An 8,594-nucleotide genomic window follows, 5' to 3' on the forward strand; every position below is an offset into this window, starting at 1 on the left:
ACCAGGGCCAGGGGAAGAGGATAGGGAGTTATTGTTTAATGGATACAGAGTTTCAGTTTGAGATAATGAAAAAATTTTTCCAAATTCGGATCACATTTGCACAACAATTTGATTATACTTAAGGCCATTGAATTGTGTATTTAAAAATAGTTAAAATGGTAACGTTTATTATGTATATTTTACCATGATAAAGAATAGATGGAAAAAAAGAGTAATCTCTAGCTACAGAGATGAAATATAGCATAGTGATAAAAATCACAGATTCTAGAGTTCCACCTCCTACAAATCCTGGCCCTGCCATTTACTAGCTGCATGACATTAACTTCTATATCCCTCAGTTTTCTCACTTGTAAAATAAACATAATAATAACACTATCTCACAGGATTGTTCAGAAGATGAAATTATTTCATATTTGTAAAACATTCAGAAAAATACCTGGCTATATAAGGGTTTATTAAATAAACATTATAATACTGTTATCTTGCTTTTAAGTTTCAATTTTTGGCAAAAAATTATAAGGCACGCCAAGAAACAAGAAAGTATGGCCCATTCACAGAAGAAATGAACAAAAACTATCTCTGAGAAAGCACAGACATCGGACTACCTAGTCAAACTGTCTTAAATATGCTCAATGAGCTAAAGGAAACCGTGGACAAAATGTGAGAGAAAATCAGGAAAATGATAATTGAATAGAAAATATCAATAAAAAATAGAAATTATATAAAGAAACCAGACAGAAATTTTGGACCTAAAAAGTAGAGTAACTGAAATAAAAATTTCTCTAGAGAATTTTAATAGCGTATTTGAGCATGGTGATAGAAAGATTAGCAAACATGATGATAGGTCCATTGAAATTATTCAGTCAAGGAATGCAGAAAAACAAACAGTGCCTAAGAGACCCATGGGATGCCATTAAGCAAACCAAATACACATACTGTGAATCCCAGAAGGAGAGGAGAGGACAAAGTGGTCAGAAAAAATATTTGAACAAATAATGGCTAAAAATTTCCTGAATTTGATTTTTAAAAATTAAAACATAAATCTAAACATTTAAGGAGCTCAATGAACTCCAAGAAGGATAAATGCAAAAAGAATCATGCCAGGACACATAATCAAATTATCAAAAGACAAAGATGGGGAAGCAACTCATCATGTACAAGTGATCTTTAATAAGACTGATGACAGGTTCCTCATTAGAAATCATGGAGGCCAGAAAGTAGTGGGGTAATATTTTTAATTTTTAAGATTATCTTGTTATTGTTTCTGTTTTGTCTTTTACAAGATGAAAATTTAATAAAAATTGGTCAGTGAGTATGTGTAATCCACAGGGCTATATAGCTACATGGGATTGTGATAGGAATTTAAAATAGAATAGATCCTGGAGTAAATGTTACATATTATCATCATCTGACTTGTCTTCTTCATTCAAAGATTCTTTAGCATATTTATCTGCTTATTCCCTTATACCTTTTGAAACAATGTCATGTCTTCCTTTAGTTAAACCACTAACCCAGCTGAGTTCTTAAGCTTTATCCTTAACTTCATCATGTACTATGTAAATTACTTGAGCAACTTCTTTAACAGTGTCATAGCAGGTCATTGCTTTCATTGGAAGCTTTTCTATTTCTGTTTTACAGCTTGCCTGGCTTTGCCCATGGCACAGCCCCAATAACCATATAAAACACCTGATGAGTCAATCATGGAAAATTGTGCACTGTCATTCACACTGTAAGACCCTAACATGAAACTGAAGGCAAAAGATCTAACAGCACTGTAGAGTGTATATGCATGTATATACATGTCCACTGTGTTTGCAAGATGTTTTAGTGGAGTGTTATAGCAAAAGTTAGATTTAAAGTTGGAAACTTCTTCTCTTGCTATGTCTGCTAAAGAGCAAGCAACTGCCAACAAACCTGCTGCCAGCATTCCAACATTCCTATCCAATGTGCTGATCAACATTAATAAGTTGTTTGTTGGAAACTCCTTCACAAAGTTTTGAAAGCATTAATTTTTTTAGACCCCAAAAGCAATGCTATGTTTATATATTATTTCAATCACTATACTATTTCCCACAGCCTTCATAGCATATTCAACTTGAAAAGCTCTTTCACCAGAAGAGAATGTAGAGGGTGACAGGTCATACTTAGGGCCTGATGGGAGGTGATTGGATCATGAAGGTGGATTTCTCATGAATGGTTTAGCACCATCCCCTTGGTGCTGTTCTTGTGATAGTGGGTGAATTCTTGCAAAATTTGGTTGTTTGAAAGTATGTAGCACCTCCTCTCCCCTCTTGCTCTCTCTCGCTCCTGCTCAGGCCATGTGACATACCTACTCTTCCTTTGCCTCCTGTCATGATTGTAAGTTTCCTGAGGCCTCCCCAGAAACCAACCAGATGCCAGCATCCAATGCTTCCTTCACTCTCTGTCCCACAGGAGAGACTAGGCAATGTTACCCATTTTATAACTTCAGGTCAACATTGTATTAGAAATTCCTGACAATGCGCAAAAAAAAAAAAAAAAAAATCAAGATATAAGAGTTGGGAAAAAGAAATTAGGCTATAATCATATTATAAATAATAGGTTTAATTATATAGAAAACATATAGAATTTAAAAATAGGAGAATTTAGAAATAGTGGAATTTAGCACAGTGCCTTGTTATAGAAGCAATTTATAATAGTTAATTTCATATTCATATACCAGCAGCAAGCAACTAGAAAACGTAATTTAAAAGAACATAAAATTTGAAATAGCATGAACTAATATTGAGTACAAAGGAACAAATACAGCCATGTGTTGCTTAATGATGGGAATACATTCTGAGAAATGGGTTGTTAGGTGATTCTGTCATTGTGGGAACATCATAGAGTATACTTACACAAACCTAGATGGTATAGCTTACCACACATCTAGGATAGATACCATACCCTAGGCTACAAACCTGTGTAGCATGTTACTGCACTGAATACTGTAGGCAATTATAACACAATGGTAAGTATTTGTATATCTAAACATATCTAAATATACTCTTAATTCAGCAATTTTAGGAATTCATCTCATAGAAATTCAGCTCATAGAAGTAACAGCATCAGTATAGAAGGAACACACATACACAAGGATACAAACCATTGGTTGTAGTTATTTAATACGAAAAGGAAAGAGTTTTAATGCCCATCAGTAATGGATATGATTGAATAATTGTGATATTTCTATTCAATGGAGCAGTGGACAGTGATTAAAAAGAAAGTGTCAAATCTACTGAATCTATCTGGAGGGATGTTCATGATATTGGTAAACTGGAAAGGCAAGTCTCAGTGTGAAGTGTGTAACACAATACTGTTTTTATAAGTTCAACCAAAAAACCACAGGGATATTGCTGGTATTTGATCATTTTTAAATCTAAGAAAATGGAAAGTTCATAAAATTCATTATAATATTTGAGAATGTTTATATGAGAAAGAGAATGTTGTAGGAAGGCTCATCCCAGGCTCTGAGCTATGGTTAGCCTACTGTGGTAGGTGAGAATTCACACAGGGAAGATTTTTAATAGAGATGAGATCTTGCTATGTTGTCCAGGCTGGTCTCAAATTTATGAGCTCAAGTGATCCTCCCACCTCTGCCTCCCAAAGTGCTGGGATGAGAGGTGTGAGCCACCATGCCCAACTTAAGTATTATTTTTGACGCCAGTGAAAATTTTTAAAAGCTCCCACACTCCTAGGAAAGATTTACAGCCAGTATACAAGATCAACCACCAGAAATGATTTTAAATCTACTTAATCAGTCAACAACTCACCTCTGCAAGCATGCTTCTGGAAGCCATTCCAGCAGCAACGACCCCTTGCTTGTGAAAGCAAACCACCTGGGAATGGACTCCTTCAATGAACATACCACTGAGTGCCAACGAATCTACTAAAGTCTCACTCAATTAACTACGGTTCTTCAGCTGACATTGACCTACTCTGCCAGTCACCAAACTCCATGCTTCTGCAGAACCATATTAAGATCAGTTCCCTGATCTGCTTAGAGAGACTGGGCCTGGTCAGCATAGCTCTCCCTTATATAACCAAGCAATAAATTCAGCTTTATTTTTTGTTTATTGTGATGGTCTGAATTGTGTTCCCCTGAAATTAATATGTTGAAGTTTTAACTCCTAGTACCTCAGAATGAGACTGTATTTGGGGATGAGGTTGTTAAAGAGGTGGTTAAGGTAAAACAAGGTCATGTCAGTGAGCCCTGATCCAATATGATTAATGATGTCCTTATAAGAAGAGGAGATTAGGACACAGATGCACACAGATAAAAGACTATGAGAAGACAGGAGGAAGATGGCCATCTACTATAGCAGGATGAGCCACAGACAAAACTCCTTAGATATTGGGTTAAAGAAGGAAGGAGCTTTATTCGGCCAGGAGCTTCCATAGACTTGCATCTTAAAAGCTGAGCTCCCCGAGAGAGAAATTCCTGCCCCTTTTAAGGGCTTACAACTCTAAGGGGGTCTATGTGAGGGTCGTGATCGATTGAGCAAGTATGGGGTACGGGACTGGGGCTGCATGCACTGGTAATCAAGACAGAACAGAACAGAACAGAAAATTTTGCAATGCTTCTTCACACAATGCCTGGAATCTATGGATAATACAAGCAGCTAGGTCAGAGGTTGATTTTTAACACCAGGATGGAGGTGCTGTGCTGGGCTATCTGACTATTGATCTTATTTTTGCCTTTCTGTAACTTTTGCTTCCTCTTTCTTTTTCTGAGGTATGACACAAGGAGAGAGGGGTGGTCTTCCTTACTTCAGGTCAAGGAGGAGGACCTCAGAGGAAACCAGCCCTGTCAGCACCTTGACCTTGAACTTCTAGCCTCCAGCACTGTGAGAAAATAAATTTCTGCTGTTTAAGCCACCCAGTCTGTGATACTTTGTTATGGCAGCCCTAGCAAATTAATGTAGTAATGTTTATTTTGGATATTGAGGTCTCTAGACACTAGAAATCAACATCAAAATTCTTACCGAATGAGGGTAATGACCCTGGACTTTGCCTGAGCACTTCTGTCTCCAAGTAACAGGCCTCAGTGCTGTGCTCGGGTTCCTGGCCCTCAGGTTAGTGGTTTTCACTTGGACCTCAGGGTGGGTGCAGAGGCAGGCCACATCCTTAGGGTAGGGGGTTTACCTATGGGGGCACCAATACATTCCTTAACATTTCTCGTAAGCTAATTTGAGTGGGTCTCTGCCATTTGCAGTTGAGAGTACTGACTGATTGAGACATTAGTACCTAGAAGTAGAGCGCTAGAAATGAAAGATCCTAAAATGTGAACTGTTGTGTCAAGGTGGGGTAGGAGGCAGTGAGGCTCTCTCCATCTCCCTCGATCCCTGGGTGGGAAGTGGGCAGTCTTTATGATATGGTAATGAAGCAGCTCATTAAGATGTTATTGTAGTTTCTTTGGGATTCAGACCTGTACCTACTAAGGTGGAAGCTTCAGGGAATCCAGCAGAACAAAGTTAGGCTACTCTGGTGTGAGAGGCAGTATCATATTGTGGTTTAAGAGCAAAGACTGAAATTGGACCACCTGGGTTCAAAGACCCTATCTCCTAGCTGTGTGACCTAAGGCAAGTTACTTAATCACAATTAAGCTTCCTCATCAGGGAAATGGGAATTAAAATAGTACCTAACTAACTGGATTATTGTGAGGATTAAGGGATTTAATATATATAAAGCACTTAGAATAGGCCTGGCACTTAGAAAGCATATGGACAGGTTAACTCCTGTTGTGTTGGTTACTTCTTGTGGCTCCTGCCAAGATCCTACTAGAAAGAGATGAGCCTTGGTCTTAGATAGCTGGGAACAGCATACAGCTTTGTTAAAACAGATAATGCTCCTCACTGCTCTCATGCACCATCTCAGCAGACAGCAATCCAAGACTGCTTAGGGTTCGGAATCACAAAACCAAATTCCCTGCTAAGGCTAAATTTGGTCTAAACAAAAGTAAGAGCAAGGCAAAATAGAATAGACATTAGACAGGGACCTGAAAGGATCCAGAAATGGGACTTTACATCCCACAGAGGAAACAGTTAAGGTGTTTCCATACAGTGACAGAGAATAGACCAGTGGCTGCCTAGGGAAAAGGTGGAGGAGGGGTGGATTTCAAAGGGTCACCCCTTTCGGGGTTGATGGAAATGTTTACCTTGATTGTGGTGATGGTTTCACAGGTGTATATATTTGACAAACTCATCAAATTGTATACCTTAAATATGTGCAGTTTCTTGTACTCGAATTATACTTTAGTAAAGGTATAAACAAGAGAGAGCAAGAGGTAGAAGCTGCAATATCTTCTGTGACCTATCCTTGGGAGTCACACACTCATCATTTCTGCAGCATTCTACTGGTTGCAGTGACCAACCCTGATACAACATGGGAGGGAAATACATGGTGGTTTGCACACAGGAGGTGAGCATTCATGGATCCATCTGGGGGATTTCTGGCCATCCCTCTATGTAGAGAGAACAAGATGTATAAGGCCTTGAGGTGGGCTGGCATTCCAGAAAGCCTTAACTGATTACTCACCTCTGCTGAAAAGTTGACTGTTACTTGGTGCAATGGCTTTTTTGTTTTTTGGTTTTGTTTGTTTGTTTTGTTTTTTTGAGACAGGGTCTTGCTCTGTTGCCTAGGCTGGAGTGCAGTGGCACCGTCAGTCTCGGCTCACTGCAACATCTGCCTTCCAGGCAGTCTCAAGCGATCCTCCCACTTCAGCCTTGGTGCAATGTATTTTAACATATCATCTGTCACATCTTCCAAAATTTGAGTCCCAGGTTCTCCAAAACCTCAATGGGTTAGTTAGACTAACCACTTTCAATGCCTAAGTCTTCTAATATGTCAAGTTCTCCTCTGACCTTACGCTTTGGTTTATGAAGAGTGAAATTATGAGAAGTGTCAGCATGTTTGCAAGTCGATGGGATGGAGTATGATTTAAGAAGCAAGAAAGAATCTTGTTTTTCTTAAATCTAAGAGCATAAATTTCTGTTCACTCTGCTTATCTCCAAGGCTGGTCCTGGCTGGAGATGGGGGAGAAAAAAGAGAAAGAGAAAAGCATGGAGCAGTTTCGGAATTTTAAGAAAATATTTGCATATTTTAAGAAATTTAACCTAATATTTTAAACTTTTTACTTTAAAATGATTATAGATTCACAGGAAGTTGCCAAGATGGAACAGATGTGTACCCTGTACCCCGTTCCCCCTACTAGTAATTTTACATAATTTTAAAACAATAACAGAACCAGAGGATTGGTATTGGCAAAATCCACAGACCTCATTCAAATTTCACCAGCTTTGCATGTACTCATGTGTGTACGAGTGTTTGAAGTTCTAGATTTGAATAACCACCACCACTACTAAATCATATACCAAGATATATAAAGGGGAGTTTGAAACGCGGCATTTAAGAGAGAGAGAGAGTGAGAGCCACAAACTGCTTATGTTTAAGAGTCTCAGGATACTGTGGAAATTGGCTAATCTAAACAAACAATCGATGTACTGATATGGCGAACTGCTTGTGGTGAATAGTGGAGTGAGATATTCCTATTGAGAGATCCCATGAGATAAGAAAATAACTTATATTTTCTTATAAATAAGACTCTAGGTTAGACCTTGTCTGCCTGAAGAATATCAGAAAACTAGACAATGACCTGAATGCTTGTACCTGGGGTATAGCGAGGCAGGTGTAAGCCGGAGCGTGTGGAGGGAGGCAGCTAATAGATTGCAGAGCTCTTCTCCACTGTGGCCAGCCAGGTTGCAGGATTTCTGAGTAAGGGTGCTGTGAGTTTTTGGGGCAGGGCAATTCTTTGTTGGGTATGTCTTTACATAGTGCCCAGACCTTTAGCATTCTGATGGCACCCTGGGTAGCTGGCACTATGACAACTGTTCATCCAACACATTTCCAAAAGCATCTAAGGGATGTGAAAACACCCTCAATCAAAAACCACAAACCCCTTCTTGTTCTTGAGGAAAAATATTCCCTCCCTAGACTTCCTCGGTTCCTGTTTCCACTCACAGCTTCCACTCACTTTTTCTTTTTCCCCCGCCAAGGGACTGCCGATCTTGGAGGATCTGAATTTTTAAAGTTATTTTTGTGTAATTCTTTTGTTATGGAAGGCGACAATTGCTTACGCACAGCTGCCTTCATCTTAGCTGACCTGAATGGGCCTTAGCTGCCATGAATGGGCCTGAGCCCAGACCATCAAAAGCTGCCATTACTTAAAGGAGGGAAGGCGGGGTAGCATTCTATTACATCTGCAATTAAAAACGAAGGTTACCTGTTATAGAAAGACTTTGGGACCCCTTGGTTGGGACTTTATTCAAAGCATTTTAATAATACTCAAAGAAGACTGACATATTTAATTGCTAGCAACTCTCATTTTAACATTGACTTCGGAACTTCAAGGAGGTTTTAAAAAATTGAATTTTAATTTTTAATTTTTGTGGGTACATAGCAGGTGTATATATTTATGGAGTACGTGAGATACTTTGATACAGGTATACAATGTGTAATAATCACTCATGATAAATGGGGTATCCATCCCCTCAAGCATTTATCCTTTGTGTTACAAG

At 38.8% G+C, this 8,594-nt stretch overlaps 1 pseudogene; it reads right to left on the minus strand.

Moving 5' to 3' along the window:
• Positions 1-1,391: 1,391 nt before the first annotated feature.
• Positions 1,392-8,237, minus strand: LOC104662171 (annotated as a pseudogene).
• Positions 8,238-8,594: the final 357 nt, after the last annotated feature.

This window comes from Rhinopithecus roxellana, chromosome 5, assembly GCF_007565055.1.
Source record: "Rhinopithecus roxellana isolate Shanxi Qingling chromosome 5, ASM756505v1, whole genome shotgun sequence".
Taxonomy (NCBI): domain Eukaryota; kingdom Metazoa; phylum Chordata; class Mammalia; order Primates; family Cercopithecidae; genus Rhinopithecus; species Rhinopithecus roxellana.